Here is a 13,746-nt window from a genome sequence, read left to right as displayed (position 1 = left end):
CTCAAGAGAACTTTGTATCTGATTATTATATAGCTTGACTATTATTTATAACATAGTGTGGCAAATCACAACAGCAGGTTCTTGTCTCCAGAGAGAGAGAATGTCTCGTATCACAAAGGAGGTAGGCAGAAGATTCAGCTGCCACCTTCTTGGATGCTATCATTCAGTCTCATAAAAGATGCAGCCACAACTTCCAGGTTTCATGCATTGATGTCCCATGTTGCACTGAAGTAATTAGGGAAGCAAACAATTATATTTCTCCTTTGGCTGTCATCATCTTCCTTAGTCCCCAGGACAGATTATTGGTCTCCTGATTTTCCTAGGCTTGTTATGAGGAATGGATGCATTTGCTACTATGTGGATTCAGCAGATGGTTATATTCAATGGTCCTAATATTTAGATCACTGAATCCAAATATTACCTAATCCCATTAATAACTATGACACCTTCTCTCCATCTCAATACAACATGTCAGGAGTCTTCTCTCCAGTGCCCTTTTTCCCCATGGAGGTCTGATTTTAACTTTAACTAGCTTTCTAGGTGAGAAGTGACAGCCTCAGGAGGCCAGTCAATTAATTTCCTCCTGTAGAACCTATCTTCTATCTTAGGTGTATGAGTCCAAGAAGTAAAACCACTACATCCCTGGCTCTGTGAAAGTATTTACAGAGTGTAGGATGTTTGCCTAGCTCCATCTTGTCATCTGGCTGAGAAACACAGCTACCCTTTAGAGTATGTCAGTATCTCAACCAATTTATTAGGGGAGTCCTCCATTCCTAGCAATTATGCAACAAAGACTGGATGAAGAAATAGGGCATCATGCTTGGTACTATGGTTTGCTCTTGTGCAGCATTAGTGCACTGTCATTTCTTCTGTAATTGTTTTGTATTAATAAATACTATCTTCCTCTTTGCTAATTCTTTTTCACTCCTGCTATAGCATAGCAGGACACTCCAAAATCCCACTTCCACATAATCAACCTCCTTTTCTTCTACCCAAGTAAATGTTTACATTACCTAAAACAATACTAGTTCATGTGCTACATGTTAATTTCATGCATTTCATTAAATTTTGCAAATTGGTACAGTTTACCAAATTTTCAATGTAGATTGTAATGCTACATTTTCTTTTCAAAAGTAAAGAAAATGGGTAAGTTGTGGTGTTCTTTTTTTGTTTGTTTGTTTGTTTTGTGTGCAAAAATGGCAAACAGGAACGAGATGTCTGGGCTTGCCTCTGATCACCCTCTAATTACAAAATGAATTTGTTTTCTCCTCTTATCTGTACTGACATCTTAACCAAACAGAGAGAGAAGTTGGGAAAAACAGTAATCACAATACTCAGTTCCCACAAATGTGTACAGGCTTGATCCTACAAGGTGTTCAGGCCCCAATCCAGCAAAGCACAAGCTAGTTTAAGTGCACAAGTAATCTAATTAAAGTCAATGGAACTACTCTGGTGCCTAAGGTTAAAGACATATTTATGTTCTTTGCTGATGGGGTTTAGCCTACGCTGCACCTTGCAGGATCAAATCATAACTAAGCATCATTTTTATGGCATGTGCAATGAGGGTCTCAGCATTATTTCCAGTGTGAATGCTTTTGGTTTCCAATCTATGAATTCTTTTTCTTAACCACATGTACAATTATTCAGTCACCTTTCATTTCCTCACATCAGGTCTATTTCCTGTACAGTTTCAAAAGGGGATAGAGAGTGCTGAAAAATAAGGCAAAATGATATATTAGATACATATGCACATCAAAAATACACAAGAATAGGGGGACAGGGAAGAAAGAAAATAAAGAAAGCATGTTCTTACAATCCGAGGACCAGAGTTGCTCTCTCCCAAAGACAATGTACCATACATGTGTTATTTATATGCCACCATTTTAACAAGTCATCAGTGAAAAACATCTTATCACCACAGTCACTGGCACATTGCATGCTATCTCTGAGACTACTACATCACCAAACTAGACACACAGAGGCTCACACCAATGAGTCATATTTCAGCAAAGGCGAAAGAACCGTGTGCACACTCTTCTGTGTATACAATTTTTCTGTTATTTTTGAGCTTAAAAGGGAAAATTGTGCTACTGTTCATTGATTTGTTGCTCCGGCAGAGATATCCATCTGATCTCATCATAGTGGCACTTTACTTGGTTACTTCTCATAATGTGTCATTTTATTGGGGCTACCCCACTTCCAACTGTTAGAGAAGGAAAAGACTCTTTAGGAAATCCCATCTCTGTGCCAATTCAGAATTGGTTCTTCTGGTACATATTCTAGAATACTGTCCAATTTACTTCACCTCTCTCCACCAATGATGGCAATTCCACTGCTTCCTTTGAGAGACAATTCCCACAACTTAATACAGGTCACTCTCAGGAAGTGTTTCCTGATGTTTAGCCTAAATGATTACTGTCTCAGTTTCATCCCATTGCTCCATGATAAGGACCCCAGAAACTATAGTGATGAACATGGAGTAGATGTCTAGATTGATAATCACTTATTCCTAGTAATACCACTGTGTACAATCCTAAACAATTCCTCTCCAACCTTGGTGTTTATAGCTGCCAATTAATATTTGAAGAGTATGTTCTTTCTTATTCAGAACTTCGTAAAGAAAAATAAATAAATAGAACAAAAAGGGAGACTGAAAATTTGCATTCGGACTGGCACAATGAAACATACTATATCATGAGCTTGAGAAACTGGTGGATGAAAAAAGAGCATAACAGGATGATGCTGTACTTTGCAGTGGTAGGTATGCTGTACATGTTCACCCCAGTGAGAGTATCAAGAGAGTGCAGCCGAGGCCCTATAACTAATGCAATTATGCCTCCTAATAAATGACTGCAAAATTCCCCATTCATAAACGTGTAATGTTGCAACAAAACCAAAGCTTCCACTAAAAAAGAAGTGAAGATACTCTCAGTTCACATCTTGAAGGTTAAGAAAAGCAGTGATGCCTGTCTGAGTCTGTAGACAGCACATACCAACACCTTTGAGAGCAATGAGCCACCCCATTCATTTCAATGGGGGTATTAATGCTGAAGTCTAGCTATAGCTATTTAAATGTCAGCATTGTTAGCTACACTGCTGATCAAGTTATCAGAAACATCCAGCTGCCATGCTTATACCAGTACATTGTAGTTGGAGATAATGATAGATACTGGGGCAGGCAGTTATTGTCAACATTTGTGGGGCTGGAGAAAGAGGATTATAAAATCCTATTGCCCCAAATTGAAAGACACCTTCTGCCCAGTGCAAAATGAGAAAGGAAAGAGATACATCCACTCATCAGTATAAAAAGCCTTAACTGCCTACAGGCTACTAAAAACCAAACCCCTCTCCTGGGACTCCCTGGTGTCAAAAGCCTGATATCATCTAACCATTTGTCAAAATTTCCAGCTCCTCCTTTCAATATCTACGTAGGGCAGAGTAAAATCAAATGAGTTTATTATCCAATTAAATAGATAACAGCAGGGTTACTACAGAGACTTCACTGGTGCATAAGGCCATTGTTGGAGAACCATTGGGGAGTAAGTACCACATCCATCCCGGGTCTTGGCTTCAGAATGTATGTCTAATGAGCAACATTGAGCCTTGAACAGTAGCATCCTGCATCCTTAATGATGGGAAGGGAACTTCTAAATCAACTTTTTAATTGACTAGAAACTCTGGAAACCCCTAAAGCCACTTACACACACTGCACAGCTTACTGCTTCTGCCTCCCCACTAAAAATCATGAGAATTCATGCAGTATTTTCCTCTTACTCATGAAACTGACATTGAAAAAAACAATGGCTTTCTCACACCAGACGGAAATGAGATCAGCCTCAAGACAGATACCAGGAACCTTAAATTCCCACCCTCTACAACTTACCTCAGCCCTGACATGATGTTCCTGTTTATAATATAAAGTATAAGCACTAACAGTGGGAGTCGGCATATCTGCATAGTCTAGGGCATGCTATTGTGCACATAAAGTTTTCTGTTATCTAGGTTGGAGAGAACCGCCTGTTAATTTTCCCAGCATGTCATTTGATGGTCTGTTATACAATCAAAATATATAGGCCTTGACAGAATAGCTTAATGTCACAAAGTTAACGTGCCCCAGGCCATATAACATATTTTTATTACTAAGTTTCAGACATAGGAAAGAACTGTGAAAAAGTAAAAAGCAAAATGTTTACAACTTACCAAGTTTGAAAAAAGGCAGGGCTGAGATAATTGGGTCAAACCCGTACAGATGATGAACTGGTTCTAAACTAAACCAGTGGCCCAAACTCAACCGGAACTGGAACACAAGGTTTGACATTTTTAAAGTTTAGATCATATTTTAGAAGTATTTTAAAGTTTTGTACTCTTTTGAACTTCCCAGGTTTGGCTGCCAGTTTTATGCTTTTTAGTTAATGCCACATTACTGCTGATTTACCTCTTTATTGCTTCATGTTCTTACCTTGGTCCTTTTTTTGAAGGTCTTACCATGAATCTTCCCTTTTGCTTAGCTATTGAAAAAAATTAAATGAGTTGCTCTTCTGAAGAAATAATTTTGCACGCACCAGTGACATGCTCCATTGACACTTAACATCCTAAAACTGTAGGCAGCTTGCCACACTAAGGACCCACTCCCCCTTTGAAGTCAACAGAAAAACTCTTATTGATTCCTGAAGGAGATGGACTGGGCTCTTTGTATTAATGGATCTGGCAACTGGGGGAAATGAATAGGTCAGAAAGAATTGGACGCCAATTACTTTGGTTTTGGTTTCTTTACATTTTCAAATTGCTCTACAAGGAGCAGGAGCAAAGTGGTAAGAGATGGCAAGTGAGAGACCAAAATTTTCTGTAGCTTAACCTGCTCCTGAAACAGTCCTTTCACAGAGTGGATGGAGAGGAAATTGCATTTTGTTGTTGTTGTTTGTTTTGGAAGGTTTCCAATAACCTTTAGCAAATGATCTGGAGAATGCTGGGAAGCTCTATCCCCATTCTCAATTTTAACATGCTCAGAAGTGCCTGATTCCAGTCCTGTAAAGCCTGTGAGCAGTTCTGCTAATTTCAGTTCTTAATGTAAAGCCTGTGGTTAACTGTTCGCCATACAAAATATGGATTTCTGTAACTAACTTTAGGAACTCAAATTTGAAAATGTTGTCCTTAGTTCATTGTACTAGAGGGGTGTGTGTGTGTATGTGTGTGTAATGGTGAGGGTTAGATTCAACTTTCCAAAACTTGCTGAAACAGCATTGGGTAAATTACGTTCACAACTTATTTATACTTCAACCATTCTATGGTGTTTCCCACGTTTTAACTCTGTTTTTCCCAGTGTCAATCACAGTTGTCTATGAGTTTCCGACAAAAAGCAAGGAAGAAAGGCTAAACACGAAAGTGATTTTCCTAGCAAAGACATGTGAAAGCTTTCAGTGCTTCCATCCCTACTTCTGTGAGTTGTTAATGATTTGAATAGCATGGGTAGTGGAAACAGATGCTATCAGAGCTACATTTTTGGCAGAGGATAAAGCAGCCAAGGAGAACATATTCATGCTGTTTACAAACGGACATGTACCAAAGTTCATCTTTATGACATATACTTGGGCAGGGCAGAAAATTTCCAGCTCTTGGCGACAAGAAATGATACAGTTAATGTCTCCATGTACCTTTTTATTTTTGAGAAGAAAAAATATTTCTTAATCTTTTTAGTTCTCTACGTGATCTAGGATACACACCTATGTAGCTGTTTGGGTTTTTTGCTCCCAGAAAAGCTAAATTGAGTTTACCAAGTGCTTTGGGATCCTCAGATAGAAGGTACTTTATAAGTGTAATTGTTTTTTATTGTTACTATACAACATTCACTATATCCAAAGGGCATTCTAGGATACACTGCAATAAAAGACCTAGAGCATGGCCACAGCTGGCCTGGGTCAGCTGACTGGGGCTCACAGGGCTTGGGCTGTGGAGCTAAAAATTGCAGTGTACACATCTGGGCTTGGCACAGAGCCTGGGCTCTAAAACCCTATGAGGCAGAAGGGCCACAGAGCCCAGACTCCAGCAGGAACTCTACACTGAGATTTTTAGTCCCACAGCGTGAGCCCCCAAGCCTGAGTCAGACCTGAGCTCTGTGGGTTTTCAATTGCCGTGTAAATGTACCCCACAGCCCAGTCCCACAGAGTTGGGTTTAGTCTGCAGTGTAGACATGCCCTTCCAAGCTGAGGTGCAGTATAAAGCTCCTGGACTGCAGTGCAGAGACTGAGCCATAGCATATAATGCATTATAGCCAAGGACTTCAAAATGCTTTGCCAACACTCACTGCAAACACCGTGTGGTAGGTAAAAACCATAACTATTTTACAGATGGCTGCTCTAAGCTACAGAGACATTAAACTGCATTCAAAGTCTTCATGTAGGGAGAGGGGGAATACTTGATCAAAATGGGATATAATAAACACTGTTCACAACTACCCACCTCCCCCTCGAATCCTACTGTTGTATCTCTGCAGGCAGATTCAGTGCAGAGCCTCACTTCAATGGAACTCCATCAGTGAATAGGGAAAATTGTCTCTGGATTAAAATCTACTTGAAAAAATCCACAACTGAATAGGCACTGGTTATACTTGACCACACCATGCCTTTGCTCTGTACTGCAGAGGCAGCTGGAATACAAACCCTGTTCCTAGAACCGTGCTGTTATTACTGATGGCATCATTGATGAGATTAATAAACAAGTCAAAGCAATGCTGGTTTTTTGGTCTGTGAAAAGCATGAAAAAATCAATATTTACCTTTTCTGGGGGGAAAGGAGAACACTGAGAGGGAGATGTTATTTTGCATCTGCTAAGAAGGTATGACCAATAACAGACAGTTAAAAGCAAAAAATAAAAGTGTCCAAGAAATACTTGACAGCGTTTCTTTGACAGTATTGCAAGGACACGATGATCTCCATGATAGCTGTGTTTCAGAAACCCCCAAATCAGAGGTGTCAAGTGCCCCCCAGATTGGCCTGCCGGGGGCAGAGAGGGAGAAGGGCACCATTCTCTCTGGCAGCTGGACAGAGAGTTGGACGAAGCCGCTGTCTGAGAGACCTGGCTGGGAGGCAGCAGCAACCCGCTCCCTGCCCAGACTCAGCAGCGAGGGACAAAAATAAAATTGTCCCTTTTAATGAAAAAAATCCTGATTTCTTATGTGCTAATAACATAACATTTTATACTGCACCCATGAGAACAGGAGTTCAAGATTTTTAAATTTAGAAGATTTTTTAAATAATTGCACATACCTTTTATTTGAACCTGCCTGGAGCCAGACTAGCATTCAAAGGTACAGCTAGCACTAGTGAGGAACACTGAGGGCTTGTCTGCATGGTTGAGCAATACACTCTGCGGCAATATGATTTCTAAAGTGCACAAACATGTTGCAAGTAAATTGCTCTGTGTGGATCCTGCTGGTGTGCACTAAATATTCTCTAGTGCACTTTAACATAGTTCTGTTTCAAGCAAGATCCACATGGAGCAATTACTAAGTGATATGTTACACACCCCCATAGAGAGCGTTATCTCACCATATAAAAATGCTCTGAGTTTCAATTGTATATATTTTAGTATTAAAACGACTAGAACAAAGATTCCCCCATTTTCATTCATGATACAATTTCCATTCAGTAGAGCCTGGGGATTTTTACAGAGACTTTATATGATCCAAAGAGATTTACATTTTGAGACTCTTAGCAAGAAAATGCATCCAGCTTCTGTTAAATATTTAAATCTATTTTAACACAATAAATTATCAACATTCAATATTCAATTTTCTTTGAATATCTTCATTGAATTAACAGGAAAATAAAGCCATATACTACTACGTGTTCAGTTAAAATGACCTAAATCACAGAATGACCATTAAAGCAATATGTTGTATCTCCTTATTTTCCTTAGGGTGAATAATAGTGGTCCAATAATGAGGGAGAGTTGTGGATCAGTGAGCACTATGGTAATGCTAATTTGTGAGCTGGTTTCGACAGGCAGTTACTATGGCAGTTAAATGGCTGAAGTTGCTCTATTTTGCTTTTTCAAAGAAAGTTGTTTTGGTAGAAGGAGTGTCTAAAAAAGGTACAGCCAGGATGGAAAAGATGGGGAAATATAAGAAGATCATTTCTTCTTAGGATTACGTGTACCATAGCTAATGCTTCTTATTCCATCTGTATGCTTGAGGCAATAAGCCCTACCAGTAAACCTTTCACCTCTCACATTTTCTATTCAAAGACTGTCAAGACAGATGGCAGTAAATGCCATCTTTATTGAATCGTGATCCTTAGTACTTTACCAGAAATAAGCAAGTATTAATCAAAGTACAAATGTTTGCTAAAGGTAAAGCTGTGAAAGCTTTGGGAGAAAACAGCTTGGCAGGCAGGCTCTCATTTTTAACAAAAATTAAAATACAGGGGATCAGAAAGCTCACCCGACACCAGACTTTGTACAGGGCCTTGCCAGCTCCTTGGCTTACTTTCAGAACATTCTGCCTCTTGTGCTCTGGCCATGTCCAGGCCTTTAGATGGCTGCTTTCCTTGGTCAGAGCACTTTAAAAAAACCCCAAAACTGCAGACTAAACTACTACTTCTCAAAAATGGGTGTGGATTTTTATCTTTCTTGACCCTCATTGTGTTCTCACTGGCTCATTGTCATCCACATTTTCTGCCTCTGCTGTTCCTCATCAAAGCATAATCCTGCTTTCTTAAATGCACGGTGGAGATAGTACACCAATACAAACTTTTCCTCATGTATTCAGCATAATGCTAGAATGAGTGCATCCAGTTTGAACCTTGCCTGGCTGAAATCATGAGCTGGTATAGCGTTTGTTGAGCCTACAGAGTATAGTCTAGAGTTTGAATCCCCTAGCTTGAAATTCCCTAGTTTGAATCCCCTAGCTCTAGAAACCAGCAGAACCTTAACAATATTTACTGTTTAACAATTATCTATTGAATCACCCTGTGCCTTATATTTAAGTTACCTAAACTAATCTTTGATCCAATTTAAATGTGTTTATGATGTGGCAGTAATACAGCTCAAAAGCAAAGAAGGATTTGTGATGTATCTACAAATTTGCATGCCAACCCCTAGAATACACTGCTACATCACAGTTAGCCCAAAGCAGCACTGATGGTAGAACCCGAGGAACAGAGTGAAAGGCCTGGCTATATCTGTGTGTGAGGGAGATTTGTGGATGACTTTCTCCACTATTAACTTCCGCCTCATAAAGAATGTGGCTTAAACATTAATCAACAGGTAATTTGTTCGTACACCCTCAGCTAGACTCCAAAGAAGTCAATCAACTTATACCACACTTTGAGGCAGAAGCTGAAATTTTAAAATTCTGTTTGGTTACCTTGAAGCCAAAAAGCTGTGTGCATATACTGCAGATGAAAGTAGTTTCTTTAGTGAAATCCCACTAGGTGCTCTTCCAATGAGCAATGCTCATTTCATAAATGCATTCTGCCAGTGGGACATGCCAGGAGCAACAGCATGTTTGGAACATAAATGTTGTTTAATTAATATTGCTTACAAATATCCATTTTATTAACATCTTTATGGCCAGCCCCAGGCTTTGCAAAGCAGTGTGGCAGAAAAGTGGTTAAATAAAAGTTTTTACTAGCTAGGTATATTCTCTGCTGTAAAAACAACCCCCCAAAAACCGGACTTAGGGCATAGATGAGGTTATAGTTGAGACAAAACAAAGCAACGACAATTTATCATTAATCATAAAATATATTAAGTAACTCCAGAGCTAGGACCTCCCCAGCACCCTAAACTTGGCTCCTTTTTGTAAGGCACTACAAACAGAGCCCATAACCACAGGCTTCATAATATGGGAATAATTATTTACATTAAAGTACTGGTCTGGGGTGAAACACATCTCTTTGCAGAGTCTCAACACAAGGTTTGCACAATACTTCAGTGCACAGGACCCCCAGATAAAGAATTTTAAACATACTTGGTCTGTCACCTTAAACCTCTTCCTTTCCTTCACCTTAATACTATTACTGTGCTGATACTCCTTTTCTTCCCCATCTGGCACCTAATATCACCTGTGCACAGGCTTGAACTAACAGTTGGTCCGTTTACCTAGAAATGTATATTGTTTCCATCACAGATTCTCAGCACTAGGCTTGCACTGTTTGCCCCCACCTTTCTTTGTGACACTTGCCTAGCATACTGGCATGTATAGGAATTGTGGCTTGGTTCAGCAAAGTACTTAAGCACATGCTTAAGTTCCATTGAAATCAGCGGTGTGTAAGAGCCTGACTGAAAAGAAATAAATGGCATGTACGCTAAAATCACTTACTTTACATTTTGATTCCAAATGCACAGAACAAAATAGCTCCGATGCAGCTACTCTGCTCTAAAAGATAATATATATTTTGACTTATCTTCTCTCTAACATGTATTATATGAAGTACTTGACATATGGAATTGGATACATGGAACAGAATAGTGTCAGGCTATTGGCTTTAAAAACAATGCATATTTAACTGATCAGTCAAAGTGGCATTTTTATACTTTTGTGCATAAATAATATATAGGTAAACGTACAATGCAGATATAATATATGGATTAACTTTAAGAGGCATAAATACAGACCTGTCATACAAATCAGATTGTGTCCTATAAAAATAAAGTTGCATCTATTTATGCCAAATGTGAATTTGATCCAGAAGATAAAAGTCTTTGCAAAATTTAGCTCTTACAATTCAGAGATGCAATAGCTGCTTATTGAAGGTTTAGTCTAATCCAGAACGTCTGATGTAAACACTGCATATGCATGCAGCTAAGTGCATTGTTTGTTTGTGTCCAATTTTGTGTGTTTCCCACTATGCATATCAAGAGTGTAACTGAGTTCAGAATTTGACCCCTCCTCTGGACATTAGATAGCGCCCATAGGCATTCCCATTTTATAATTGTAGCATTGCATGATGGGACAAAGAAGAAAAAGCAATCAGGGCCTCAATAGGGTGGTTTGGGGTTGTACTTTCTCCCCTCTCCTCCTGTTTAACTCCCGGATTCTTTTTTATTAATTATATAGTAGAAGATGCACAGTAATATAAATACAATATTTACAGTACACTGAAAAATCGCTTATGGTTACCACCATCTATGTCTAGAGAATTTCTAGCTTTCTGAAATAAAGCCCTAAATCCAATATATTGTTCCTATTGAAAGTAAAGGCTGATTGCTAACAACAATTGTAACGAACTCCCACTTACACACACCCACAAACTAGTCATTAGTGATCAGAAAAAAAATTAGATCTCTCAATATATTTCTCCGTGTATACTCTAAACAATCTTCTTGCTATTTGACCCATGTAATTTTTGAAAATATGCTGAGCACCGGCAAGTTTGACAAAGGTTCAGCAACACAGACTGCTCTCTAGCTCTGTTTCTGATATATTCCTAGATTTCAAATAGTTGGTAATTTACATCCAAAGATGTAAAATAAACAAGGCATGAGGCATTCATGTTAGAAGTGTTACTCCTTCTGCAAAACTATGAATAACTTATTCACCAGCATCAACAGTAATTTCATCTAGATTGCAGTCTTTGCATTGTAGGAACTGAAAGGATATTAAATAAAATATTACTGCTGCCTTTGTTATAAGCCATACCTCTCACTCTTTGAAATGGAAAACAGTGGTACAGAAATAAAAGTAAAGATGGAACAAAATGATCAAAATTTGTTCTGCCATTCCAGGAAATATACATAAGTGTTTAGGAGTCCATTAAAATGCTTTAAATAAAAAGTATTCTTAGTTTTAGGATATACAAGTAGACAGCATTACTCTTTATAAGGAATGAATTACATTTCTGTTGCAAAACGTTAGCTCACACTGAGTGAAATACACTAGACATGAGTCCCATGCTGGAGATTCATATACATTGCTTATATCAGATCAATTTCAAAATACATTTGAAGACTATTAAAGTCAAAAGGGGTTGGGGGGGTGAAAGTAGAGAAAAGGATAAAGATAGGACATGTAATATCTTACTAACCCATAGTTCCATTTGGTGTTAATGCATATATGAGTTTGGTGCTTATACAGGGAACTTCAGATAACATTGGAGTATTATTAGATTGATAACCGCCTCAGACACCAGCAGGTAGCTCATAAATACTTAAATATATGCAGATTAGCTGGGAGAAGATAGTCTTCATTTGTGGTCCTAGGTCATACTAATGTGATTTTTTCTTTCAAAAAGAACTAAATAGATGTGTCAGAAGGGGTAAAATTCTTAATGGAAGAGAACACAAATAGTTTCTAACCTGCTGCTAAGGTTAGAAATGTCACGGATTGTTGTCATTATCATGGAATGGAGGGTGGTTCATCATTTTAAATGTATTTCCATATCCACAGGTAGTCAGATAAGTGACCATTACCACACGTACCAAAAGGACAAACAGATAGGATGCAGATCATTCATTTTTGCCTGTCTTTAATGCTTCAACTGTTTTCAAAAGTAGTTTGCAGTCTTGTATTCACATTATGATGGGAGTGGTTCTTTGAAAAGCCAAACATTTATGCAGCGAAGGTGAAGAATTGTGTCTCTTTGAGATAAATAAAGAGAGATGCCACTTTCTCCAAACTTAGAGAACTTAATTGAGAAACTCTCGGGTATTCAAGCCAGTGCATAAAAAAAAAAAAAGTCTGGACTCTTTAATGAAGAGAATTCAGTCTTGGGGAGGATTCAAGAGCAAAATGAGTGGGTAGTTGAATGTAAAACCTTTGATGATAATATTTATCTCAATATTAATTTTTTAAAATTAAACTGACAAATAAAAGGAAATAAAATATGAGAAATCATCATAGATGGTGATACGAATCAGTGTAATATATTTCTTTATATTTATAAAAATGTCAGATTGTATCACAGCATCAGTCATGGTTCCTGACATGATCAAGGCAACCTGACCTGATGCATCTTCTGAAATATTTGAAAGAAACTCCATAGCTTTGAGTAAATCACAGCTTTTGAAAACTTGTTGAAAGCTTTTGAAAATGTTGGTCCATATTTTAGCCAGACTTTGTTCAAAACATTTTGCAGGTAATGTGTACGGCCAATCTCTTCCTACACTGTGGGGATATGATATTTGGAAGTACTCTGAAGCTTGGCTGAATCATTTGTTTTATTGCTTCTCTGGTTCAAAATGTGCAGAGCTGTGAAGTCTGTGTTTTGTAGAGGATAGACAGATGACTAGAACTGTTCCTGGGAAACAGACAACTGGGTTCCATGTAGTTTATTTCCACATATTTGACTCACAAGATTAACTGCACTACACAGTTGTGAAGTTTTGGGTGACGGTGGCACAGGAATGAGAGAGGCTATCAACTTTGAGGCCCCAATCCTGCAAAAACTTAGACGTGCTTAACTTTATGCACTGTCAGCACTCATTGGGACTGTTTTCAGTATGTAAAGTTAAGCACATGTATATGTCTTTTCAGGATTGAGGGTTAGGTTTGTGTTCTATTTCAGTTATTTAAATATGTATACATTTGCTCGAGATAGTAAAAATGGAAAAAACTTGTAATCTCTGGCTAAGACTAATATTATACACCAACTACTTTTGTACCAATCATAGTCCTAATTAGGAATGACTTTTTCATATCATTTAAAAACAGGTCACCTGGGATATTCACCATGTGGTTGGAGGCCGGTGCAAGAATGTCTGGACTGTATAACTATTTATCTAGGTTTTTAAGCTCACCTATCAACATAG

This window comes from Gopherus evgoodei, chromosome 8 (genome assembly GCF_007399415.2).
Source record: "Gopherus evgoodei ecotype Sinaloan lineage chromosome 8, rGopEvg1_v1.p, whole genome shotgun sequence".
Classification (NCBI taxonomy): Eukaryota; Metazoa; Chordata; order Testudines; family Testudinidae; genus Gopherus; species Gopherus evgoodei.
The sequence above is the reverse complement of the archived record's forward strand: the minus strand, read 5'-3'. Positions refer to the sequence as shown.